The sequence below is a fragment of the Natrix helvetica genome, assembly GCF_964273705.1.
Source record: "Natrix helvetica genome assembly, chromosome: 8".
In the NCBI taxonomy this organism is placed as follows: domain Eukaryota; kingdom Metazoa; phylum Chordata; class Lepidosauria; order Squamata; family Natricidae; genus Natrix; species Natrix helvetica.
Genome location: NC_138559.1, coordinates 201,819 through 214,235, shown reverse-complemented (window position 1 = coordinate 214,235; position 12,417 = coordinate 201,819). Strand labels below are relative to the sequence as shown.

General features: G+C 46.0%; 1 protein-coding gene across 2 annotated transcripts in view; it reads right to left on the bottom strand.

The window, feature by feature from the left end:
- The window catches only part of TET3 (tet methylcytosine dioxygenase 3), a 110,167-nt gene extending 98,027 nt beyond the window's left edge, over positions 1–12,140 (bottom strand). The window contains exon 1 of one of the 2 annotated variants that reach the window (XM_081961243.1): positions 9,545–12,140. The gene's annotated coding sequence lies outside the window, so the exon portion shown is untranslated. Of the gene's footprint in view, positions 1–8,577; positions 9,185–9,544 lie in introns of those variants that run through there. The other variant, XM_081961241.1, reaches the window with a different exon arrangement.
- Positions 12,141–12,417: the final 277 nt, after the last annotated feature.

Genomic DNA, 12,417 nt, shown 5'->3' with positions numbered 1-12,417 from the left:
CACGCCCACCAAGTCACGCCCATAGAACCAGTAATTTAAAAATTGAATCCCACCACTGTACAGTATATACACACATAGTATATATTACATAATTTTATATAAATTGATATAATCACACACACACACACACACACACTTATATCAAATGTCTATACCACCCATCTCACTTAAGTGACTGCAAAGTTTACAAATAAAAACCATGAGAAGCAACATAATTAAAAATATTAAAAATAGACTTAAAAATTGCACACGATAAAAAACTTTTAAAAAGCAGGGAGCCCTTAAGCCACCAACCACCCCCAAGGTTGCATGCCATTCTTAGAGCCCCAGGCCAACTGGCAGAGCCAGGAGAGCAGGGGCCCGCCTCACCTTTTTAAAATTCTTCGTGCTGAATTAAATGCCAGCCAAACGTACCACTCATGGTCAGCTTAGCTCCCCAGAGGGAAAGTTTAGGGGCAGGTTATTTCCTTGTGCCATCAGCCACCCTGGTATGGAAGTGAAAGGGCAGCCCTGGTGCCCTGGAGAAAATTAGGCACCCCAGAGGTTGGTGGAGGGCCAAAAGCACCTGCAGAGAACACACAGACAAAACACTGTCTGGAATTCTGGCCTGGGAGATGGTGGGTTACCAAGCAAAGCCCTGCAGCCCCTCTGGACTGGAACTCCAGGGACATAGCCCAGGATGCAAAGAAAGGGGACACAGGTGAGGCTGAAGAGTGCTGAGACCAAGACAGAACCTCGAGGTGCCCCCACTGCATGCTTCCATGTTGATGTAATTCCATTGAGAACTACACACTGAGTGTGGTTGGTCAGCCAATTGCGAATCCATCTGGTGGTGCTACTCTGTGTCCAACAATACCAACAATCAGACTGAACTTCTTTTCCAAATACTTTACTGAAGTCCAAAGAAACTATGTCCACAGTATTTTGCTGGTCCACTAATTTAGTCACTTTATTAAATAAGGCATAAGGTTTCTCTTCATGATCTGTTTTTAACAAACCCATGCTGGCTTCCAGTAATTATTTTGTTTCGTTTCTAGGTGCTCACAAATCCTCTGCTTGATTACCCTTTCCAGGATTTTCTCAGGTATTGATATCAAGCTGATTGGCCTATAATTTCCTGGCTCCATCTTTCCCCCTTTTGTAGATTGAAAACACATTAGCTCTTTTCCAGTTCTCCGGTAGTTCCCCTGTGATATAAGAACTTTGAAAGATTGCATTCAGCGGCTCTGAGATCACAGTTCCTTCAGAGCACTGGGATGTTGACCGTGCAGTCCAGGTGATTTCTACTCATCCCAGGGTGGCTAGTTATTCTCTTATTAATTCCTTGCCTAGTTTGATTTATGTACCTGTTCTATTTCCCTTAATGCTGTTTTTGATAAATTGGGGTATTTCTTCCCTTTGTATAAAAACAAACGCAAAGAAAGAATTAAGCAGATCTGCTTTCTCTCTGGTGCCTATCACCTTCTTTCTTACATATTGAAAGAAACTTTTATTATTTTGGCCAGTTTTAGCTCATTCTGGGCTTTAGCTTTCCTGGGTCCCATATCTCCCTCCTACTGTCCTTCGGCTCATCACAGAAAACCATCCAGGCAGAAAACCATATTTTTATTTTTAATGTTGCCTTTTTATATTTGTGTTGTATTTGTGCTGATAAATAAATAAAGGGAGACTAGTATAGATCCATTTCGAGCTATTTAGCTCTCATCAGCTAGCCATACCCTTACTGGGATTCGAACCTGGGCTGTATTACATATTAGGCAGGAGTCTTAGCCACTATGCCACAGGCTCTCCTCCTTTATCAGCTGAGCCAGGGAAATAAGTATGTATTTGTGTTACAACCCCTGGTATGCCCAAATATGGGAGGAAGCTCACAGGCTCAGCTGATAAAGGAGGAGAGCCTGTGGCATAGTGGCTAAGACTTCAATTTGTCAGAGAGCTCTTTGTGCAACTATGCTGGTCTCATTTCATATCTCTTGGTCCTCTTTCTCTATGGCATTGTTTTTGATTGGGCCTTCATTATACCATTTTTCAGGTTTCCTAAGAGTCTTTATATTGTTTTTCTATTTAGGATTTCCATTCATGGAATTCTTCATAATCTCTCAATTAGTTTGTTGAAGTCAAAGTTTTAAAGACTAGTCTGACTTGATTCAGTTACCCATAACTGCCTTATGGCAGGGGGGGGGGTCAAACCTGCGGGGTCACATTGTCGTCACTTGACGCATTGCAACTTTTCCCCCTTTGCTAAAATGGGGGTGGGCATGGCCAGTGCCTGACATCGTTTTTGCCCTCCCCAGGCTTCAGGAAAGCCTGTGGAGGGTGAAACCCCCCCTCCCCACGGGGCTGGGTGTTGTACACACATGTGGGGGGGCATTGCATTGTGGGTGTGGGCACATGGGCATGCGCAAGAGCACGCGCACACAACTTTGGCACACCTACAAAAAGGTTCGCCTATCACTGTTCTACACTACGTAGGAAGGTGTAGGTTGCTACCAGCAGTCTGAACTTTACAAGCTGGAAAGCAATGCAGTTTTCCCTTAAGTGTATGTGAGTTGCTGCAATAGTGGATATATCTGGAATTCTGAAGCCTGTTTTGGAGATTTACGGACACACAAAAGCAAATGCCCGCCGTTTGCACAAATGGAGCCGCACACACACACACGCTTCCCTGCCACTTGTACCGGGTCCCACTCCCAGCCCCCTGCTCTGGATTGTTAATGCTCACACAGAGTGGGCAATCAATTCACACTTGCCCTTCTCGGCCACTACCTGAGCCCAGAGAGAATCCTCCGCAAGAGAAGTTAGTATTTAGCTGCTAACAAATACCAAATGCCCCCAAAACCACTGAGAGATGGGAGGCATAAAATGTAATTAATAATCACAGACACAATTTTGCACTTAAACAAGCCCCCTCCTTTCCATGAAGATAAAAAAGAGAACTGCTAGTCCATTGTCTGCCGAGTGCCTTATCCCATTATGAGGCTTGTTCATGCTGGATCCCAGGAACGAGGCTCAAGGGTGGGACAGGACTGGCATTGGCTGAGAGCACATACCACCCTTTGGGACTCAAGGCACCCAAAGGCTTCTGCACCCAAAGCCTCTGGCCAGAAGCGCCCAGGCAGCACTAATACCCCTAGACTACCAACAGAGGCTTGAAACAGGGCAAAATAACGTCCAATGCAACCTGAAGTTTTCACAGTCCTCTCCCTGCCTGTCCCCCAGCTAAGAATAACTCCTCTGGAAAAGGCATTCTTTGAGCACAGGGGTCCTGGAACTGGTGGGTGGAGGAGATGAACCGAGGGGGATTCTGGCACACCCTTCCTTTCCAGCAATGCTTTCTCTTCCAAAAACTCCCCCTGCATCCTTCTCTTAATGGACTGGTCCTAACAGTGGTTTCCCCAGGTTCCCTTTTTTATTTAAATATAAAATTGTGTTCCCTAGAACAGTGAGCTAATTTAGCTACTGTACAATAAAACATCGCTTATGCTAATAAACTATTATAGAATAACACTGCACAGGACTGGGTGCTTTTTAATAAATACCAGACCATAAATTATTAGAAGACGTATATAACTTGGTGCCACCTTTTGCATGTTCAGTACAGCTATACCAAGGTGCTAGAAAGTCAGCTACATCAAGCAAGTTGCCCCACACTGCAGTTTCTCTATTAGGGCATTTTGCCAACATTGCTGTATCAAACATGGGCTGTAAAGTCTTTAACAGTCAATAACAAAAACATAAGTCTTTATGCAGCAATGTTTCATTTGCATTCCCAAAATGCTGTTAACAAAGCTAAAGTAGGGCTTATCTTGGTATTCCCTATATAAAACTTGTTCTAAAACCCATGAATGTTTGTACAAGGTAAATTTGTCCCGGTTTACTTAGGGAAGGAGGTGGGGGCTGGTGGGAGGAAGGAAGGAAGGCCATGTGGGAGGGAGGGCCCTTTGGAGCAGAATCCCAAGGGCGGGGAGGAAGGCTCAGTGTTCTATGACTGACCTCAATGGCAGCCAGTCTAGCAAAGGATCCCACAAGATCTCTCAGCATTCCAGTTAGAGATCCCAGCATCAGGGAAGAGAAAGACTAGAATGACCTATTGTCATCACAGTTCATCAGATTTGATCTAATTTATCTCATTCCCTTTTTCCAGGTACAATATAAAAAACAGCTGGAGGAAACTATACAATGCTGAAAAACTATACTGCCATCCATTCCAGCACAATTAATGAAAATAACCCTACCCTGAGGAGAACAAACACCAAGCACTGTCCTTCCTCCCCCACATAGCAACCTGCATTTTTGCTAAGTTAGCCCCACCTATGCCCCTCTGTTCCAAACATCCTATTCCACAAACAATGTAACTTGTTAGCAGCCCTTTTCCCTGCAAGATCACGGGTCATTTGTGGACCATGTGGATCATCGTAACTGGCAAGGGTCTGGACATCCAAAGCTGAAAATTGCAGGCTTTACAGAGTTTCTCCAAATAAATCAAGAAAAGGAGCCCTGATGCGGCCACCACACAGGCTGCAGGCGGACCAGGAGGTAGAAAATGTTGCTCCGCTTCCTGCTGCCTAGCCTGGGACTGAGCCGGACTCTGCTGAGTCAGAGAGGAATAGGCACGCATGCAAGGCCAGCAATGTTTGTAAACCTACCAAGCCACGTGCAGGCAGGGGGGTGGGCAGGCGGGCAGCAGAAGCCAGTCAAGAGTGCCAGCCGCGCTAGGAGGCCACAGTCCTAAACTGGTGGGAGGAGATGAGGAGTGCTCTTTCCACAGCCCAGTGCTCTAAAATTAGTCACAGTCATCTCCAGGATCCTTCTGTAGACACAACCAGATTTGTGGCACTGAAAAACTAGCCTGACATGCAGCTGCAAGCCAAGAGCGAAAAGGCTGACCTAGGAGAGCCGGCCTAGTGGTCTAAAGGCAGCTCCGTACCTTCATCTGCATCCCTGGCAGGGAGATGGTGAGGAGGAAGTGAGTGCATTAGAACACCGTGTCTTTCATGCCAAAACAGTCAACTACAGCCGCTTCATTGTAGCACAGCTTTAGATATATATATATTTTTTTTCTCAAGGAAGGAGAGCTCAGCTGGCCACCAAAAATATGCTCAAAGTGCAGGCAAAGCAGCGAGAGTTGTGTGGAATGCCTCGAGAATGTCTAACATGTTTAAAGGGGAAGAAAGGAAGTTCAGAGCTAGGCAATATATATCTTAATATGAGACGGTAAAATTTACAACTATATCACTTTAATTTTAGCTGACCGGTAATACTTTGGTTTTTTTTAGTTCTTCCTCTGCCCCCAAGTTTCCTGCCAACTTGCTGCCACTGCACCGAATCTGGACTTCCGAGCAGTGGTGGGGTATGTGCCTGGCCCCCATCTCCACACACACCCCAACCCACCCACTGTCACCACCGAAGAGCCAAACACTACGGTCACCAAACAGTCCGAACCCCGAAAGGCTGTGGAGTACAGCACTACAGCGGGGGGCATGAAAATGGGATGCCCCCAGCTGCTGCCACCGTTCTACACTCTGCCCACCCACTTGTTCACCCATATGCCCAGTTCTGCCTCTGGTGGGGAGCCAACATTGCTCTGCGCTCTGCCCACCTGCTTGCTTGCTCATGCGCCCACCTGTTTGGCTGGCTCTCCCTCTGGCTGCCACGATGTTGCCCCCGTGGTGAATTGGCTATGTGGCATTGTCCTGCAGGGGCTTCGCGGCAGTGAGTTAGCAGAGGCGGTGGTGGCGAGCTGGCAGCCGTGAGCCAACCACACTGAGCTGGCTGTGCTGAGTTGTCCTAGGCCCATAAAACAAGGCTAACAAAAGGAAATAAAAGTTAAACCCAACTTGGATTTGCTGGGAAGGAATGAAGGAAATAGAGATGCCTTACTGGTATAATTTATACTCCATGAAAATGAACACAAATACCTCCCAAATATTTTTTCACATCTACCACAGGGAGGGTACGCCTGTGATCCCCCAACTAGACCAAGGGCCATTTAAGAAGCACGTACACACACCTTGACATGCCACACAAATATCTTTGTCCCTCATGAAGAAATCTAGTAGGTGGCTCTTTCCATGGATAGAGCGGAATTGGCCTCCAGAAGAATTTCTGCCACAGGGCCAAGCCAATTAATCTCAGAACACCCCTCTCTGCTTTTCCTTCCCTCCCAAAATAATCAGGGCATTCAATAATTTCTTTTTGTTCCTTTACTTGCATATTGCCTTGCCTCAGTTACCTGCCTGCATGATTTCATAGCAGAAGTTCTGTAAGCCACGTGGGGCAAGCACTTTTTTTACATATGTATCCCAATTAATGAAGGGCCTCCACAGGAAAGATCAGGAAAGGCCAGTTTCACACAAGGTGGGCAATACGCGTGAGATTATTTTTCTTTAAGGAAGGCAGCATTATAGCAGCAAATGTGTTAACATTTATGAATATTCTGAGATTGCTGATTTCAATGTTAGAATTGTAATGAGCCCCTAAAAATGTAGGATGAGCAATATTACCAATAGCACAACAATTTTATCGAAAGTAATTTTTCTCAAACGTGCAAATAATAATTTTTAACTGCACTAGCATCACATAAGGGGTGAATCTTCAGACAAAACAAGCAGAAAACATGGGGGGGGGGTGGAGGCTGGAAAGCCCGGAGAGACTCTTGGCTTCCATTCAAACAGAAGCTGGACAACCATGTGGCTTATATTGGGTTCTGCTCCAAGCAGGGGATTTGCCCCTTGCGCCTGTAGGATTCCATGATTCTGTATTTTCAATATATTTCTTGGTTTCCCTTCTAAAGAATAGCTTACTTCCTAAATAAAGTAAGTTGAAAACACAGAAGAGCAATTAATTAAAAATAAAGCAATATTGAAACTATGGAGAAATTGTTTTGTTAAAAACGTAGAAGTTACAATATGGTGAACCAACAACAGAGGTCTTCCATTGTGATTTACTTGGGGTCATGTTAACAATGGACAAAAGGGCAATTTAAGAGCAGCACTATGAAGCTGTTCAAAAGAAAGATCCTGAAAGTGAATTTTCTACAGCTAAAATGAGACTGGGGCAAAGAGGGGAGGAGAATCACATGCTTTCAAATCAAGGAACTATTCTGCTTGATCTGGGTCCTACTAATTATTTTAATATTAATTCCTAGCTTTGTTAACATGTCTCCCTGCACATTCTAAGTAGCGTGTGAGACTAAGTGAACATTAGGTTTTATAATTTTAAAACATTGAGAGAGAATCAACTTTGTCTTTGATGCCCAAATAGCCTTAGACTTGCCATAGGTGTATCCCACAACCCTCCTGGCATCTCAAGAGATTGATTGAATACAGAGTGGGCAATACACTCCAGATCATGCTGCAAATTCAGAACTTGCCTCTCCCCTGCCTTTTGCATATTAGCCTCTGTGGCTGATTGCTGCTACCATGGGATCTGGATGCCCCCCTCCACCCCGCCAAGTAACATGGCTGCCAATGCTTAAAGAAACATCCAGCTGTTCTGCGCAGTCACTTGATGGTCACGACTTGACGGACAGCTGATGAATTCCTGGCTTTTGCTTCGGCTCTAGTCCGGGTTTCCGCAGGATCTGTTGTCTTGCTTATAGCAAAATTCTCTCCCCAGAGTTCAGTCCCCTCCCCGCCCAGCTTCCTCAAGAACCTCCAACCACCACAAGCTGCAATGCTGAGTTAAGAGTTTCATCATCATCACTAACTGCCTACTCCTCCTAGGGATTTTCCCATGGAGCTGCTCCCAGGTCTGAGATACAAATCAGTTTGGTACGCCTGGGTAGCAAGCTAATTGCTCTTGAGGTCACCTCGGCACAGAAAGAAAGCGGCATTTGGCTGTGAAGCAGTAAATGACCAAACTACGTGAAGTATCTGCTTCTTGGCACCTCGCCAAATTAAGACACCCAATGTCTTTTTCCACCACCACCACGAGATAAGAGGCTGCATGGCAAAAAAGTTAGGGCAGTTGCTGAGTGACATCAGGGTGACGCCACTGCTGTTGCCTTAAGGAAGAGTCTGACTCCTTTGCTAATTTCACCAACAATGGGGGAGGGGAGGGGGGGCAAAGGACGGAGCAGACTACAGTCAGTCCATGCTAAGGACGGGAGGAAAGACCATTTCAGACGTTTCTCAAGGCTTAGATTAGCTCAGAAAGGAAACTTGCGCAGAAATATAACAACCCCCCCCACACACACACAGGCAGGCCTCACAACAATTTCCCGTTTTGTCTTTCTCTGGAGCCAGGCATGCTCCCTCCGTCGCACCCCCCCACCCCTTTTTCTCCAGGCTTTTGTCTCCTCCGCTCCCTGGCACTGGCGCCTGTGCCTCAATTCCTTTTTCCTCCTATGCTTCCCGGTGCAAAGAGGAAGGGTTTTAAAACTACCAAAAGTGACTTTTAAAAGCCGAGGAAGCCGAGGACCCCGGAGAGGAGGATTTGCTCCCGGAAAGGACCCGTCGCGCACAATTTAAAGGTCCCTCCTCCGTTCAGATGAATCTCCCTGGAAGGCGAAGGAGACGGGGCAGAAGGCTGCCTGGCGAGGCAAGAAAGGCAGGCAAGAAGGGAGAGACGGGTTACCTGGCGAGCGAGCGAGCGAGCGCGAGTCCTCTTCAGCCCTTCGGCGCCGCCAGCCAGCCGGGGGCCTCCCGCGCCTTCTCCTCGCTCCCCCGCGTCCGCCCCAGCCCTCCTCAGCGCCGGCGAGCCTCCGCCGCTACCGCGCAGCCATCTTGCCTCCTTCTCCTTGAAGCGGCGTGACAGACACCCGGGTGCGAGCGGGGGCTTTTCTCCTGCCAGGCACCCCAGTCATTATCCCACTGCCAAGCGCGCAGCCCGCTTCCCCCTCCCCAAGAAGCGACCAGGGGGGACGTGACATGCATGCCCGGCCCTCCGCCTTCTCGCGCCCGCACGCCCGACGGAGGGGAGGGGAGGGAGGGGAAGCGACGCCGGCCCAGCCCAGCCCAGCCCCGGCCCAGCCGACGCGGAGCAGCGGGGCAGGCCTCCGCAGCCCCCCTGGCGTCCCCCTCCTCTCGGGAGGATCAGCTGCCGGGGGCAGGCCCTGGGCCGCCGCCGCCGCCCGCGCCTCTCCTGGACCGGCCCGTCCGAAGCTCCCCCGGCAGAGCGGAGAGCGTGGCCGTGGCGGCCTTCCGCGGCTCCATCCTCCAAGGGGCTGGGATTGCAGGAGAAGAGAAAGCGGCCCCAGCAACACGGGGAGGGGGGCTGGCGCTGCCCACCCAGGCGGTCCCTTTCGGGTGCCACGGACGGCGAGGCAGGGCGCCCCACGTCAAATGTGACCCCCCCCCCCCACTCCACGAAAGTAACGAGATGTTTTCTGTGTAAAAGCCTTAATTGCTGGTTCTTTTCACTAGCGGTGGTTTTAATGCACGCTACGTTCTTCAGCGATTAATCTACTCCGGGCTCAAATATACCCAACATGGATCAACCTCATCTCTTTCTTCAAGGGCTAACACACATTCATGGGGGACAGTCAGTAATTAATAATCCCATGAACACATAAATGGAACCGATAGGTGCAAAAACGCTCCACCTGCTGAAGCTGAGAGCAGAGAATGCTGCGTGGGGTGTAGGATACACACAAAAGCCAACGGAAAGACAGTCAGCTTGGTTTCATGTGTGAATCCAGGCCCTAAACTTGTCAGCAGTGGCTTTTGGCTTAGTCTGATGGACGGACCTAGCCAACTGGGATTTAGTATACAAACAATGATTAATAACCCGTCTTGGCCCAGTGCCATCTGTGAATCCGCCCTTAGCCCTACAGACCACACTTTGCAGGCGGGAGCTGCAGAACCCATTTGGTTTGTCCAGAAGCACAACGTGTGTGTGTGTGTTGCTCCCAAAGGCAGCCGGAGGGATTTCAATAGCAGGGCAGATGTCTCCCAGCTGGGAAGCCATTACTGTGTAGGACGGAATTTTTCTCATTCCCCGATCAGGTCCCTTGGTCAAGTAGGGGAAAGGTATGGCTGAGCCCTTTCTACTCTGTGCAGATTCAGACTTCCTAGACTGAAACCAATTGCCCAAGGCAATCTTGGCAGTTTGGGAGATGCTACAAACGGTTTGCAAAGCTTATTTGTACATGGATTGGATTGAACGCAACCCAGAAGAAATTGTTGCCACAATCTGTAGTGTAGGGATGGGAAATTGGAGGTCTTCATACCCTCCTCCCCCCTGAGGGCTGCATGAATAGAGGGGCACCTGACGTATCCCTCATAATATGTGCACTACATGGTCACTAGCAAGAAGAGGGGTGTCTCTAAATGTCACATTTCCAATATTAAGACACTGGAAAGTCATTACTCTCCAGCTGCCAGTATCAGCAGCAGGGGTGGTGGAAGATTTTTCCTCATATTCAGTGCCAGCATCTGTGAAGTTCTTTAGAAGTTGACAGCATCCAGCAGTAGGCTGATCAACAAGCAGCCAGGGCAGGAGGAGGAGCCAACGTCGCGACGATACGGACATGTGGTCTCGATGTTCCTAAACTGTCCCGCAGAGACAGTGAACAGGAAGAATACGTCTTGCTGATCTCAGCGACACCACAAAGTCCCTGATCAATGCAAGAGAAGTTCTTCAAGCCGGTGACAAAAAATCCAGCCAAGGCTGATGAAGTCGGGACGGCTCCAAAACGGAAGGATACGGAAAGAGAAAGTTTCCAGCTGGTGAGGAATTTTTACCGTTTTAAAAGAGACTGCCCATAAAAAACTTAACATTAATTTAAATTGGAGACCAGAAGAAATAAGCGGTGGAATTAAGTTTGGAATGGTTCTGGACAGTGGGTTATGTTACTTTTTAAATGCTATGTTCATGGATGGAATTTATGCAAGCCTTTTAAAACGAATGGATTAACTTTTCTTCTATTTTTTTCCTTTTTTTTATTCTTTGTAACCTATGGACTAAAATTCTCCTTTTTCATTACTGTGGGTGTTTTTCTAACTCATTCAAGAATCGGTCTTTTTTTAACTTGAAATACAAAAAAGAAACAAAAAGAAACAAAGAAAATTGCAACAATAACACTGCTACTCGGAGGCTGGAGGTTTGTGTATTGGAAAAGAAACACTTTTACTTTTCTTACTGATTATCCTGGCTTGGCACTCCAAGGTCTCACTGCTTGTTTATAGAGAGTGATAAGAAGAAAAGCATACACATGTCCCTTTGAAGTATATCTTCAACCAGAGAAAAGTGAAAATAAAACTTTATTGTGAATGTTTGTTAGCTGGAGATAATGGCACAATTTCAATAGCAGAAAAAAACTTTTAAGTCTGCAAAACATATTCTTAGAAATTCAGAAATTATCAAACACATTTGAGAGGACAGAGAAGAAGTTGGAAGACTTAGAGCATCTAACAGTAAAATATGATGAAGAAGTTGGAGTTGTTTATCAAGTGGACAAAGTGGAGGTTAGAATCCTAAAAACCGAAGAGGAAAATGACCATAAAGAAATTAAATCTGCTGATATTTATGGTGATTGGTTTGTTTCTGGAAATGGAAAGAGTGGAATACTGAAAGAGGAATTAAATGGAGGGGAACTCTACCCCAGATGGCAAGACACAGAAGAAGAAAAAACAAAAGAATTTATAGATTTAAAGAGAGAAATTTTATTAGCAACATCATTTATAACACTACTGACAATCAAAGATAAGCTGATTAAGTAAACAGAAAAAGGGCATCGAAATTACATGAGAGATTTTATAAGCAAGGAGTTGCTAAGAGGAGTCCATACAAATTTGATTAAGGAGATGATTAGAGGACTGGCACCACAAATGGCGAAGAAGAAGACATGAGACTGTTTTGCTACTGGAAAGATACAGGTTGATAGATGGAAGAGTATAATTTAAAACTAGTTAAACTTAGTGAAATTTAGTGACAATAGATATAGTTAAATAAATAATTGATAATGATAATAACGTATACAATATGTAGTGTTATGATAAGTAATAATTGGATATAAATATTGAATGGTACCCATGAAAGGAAGATTAGAAATCCAAATCCTTTTGGATTATACTATATAAAGGTTAATAAAAAAGAACTAAGTTAGATTCAGTTAAGTCTTGATTATTAGGGGGGGGGGAAATGTTATGATAGAGGATATAGTCAAATAAAAGAGGGATAATGATAACAATGTATATATATGTTGTATAGGGTTTCCTGCCTAGGCAGGGGGTTGGACTAGAAGACCTCCAAGGTCCCTTCCAACTCTACTGTTGTATTGTATTGTATTGTATTGTATTGTATTGTATGTATGGGTACAACATAAGGAAACTGGATGTAAATTGTAAACATTGATTTGGAAAGGAGGATTAGAAAATTTTGTTACTAAATATTATGGATAGTTAGCTAGAATAGGACATAAGGATTCAGTGTTATTGGAAGATTTTAGAAATAGTAAATGAAATGCCAGTATGG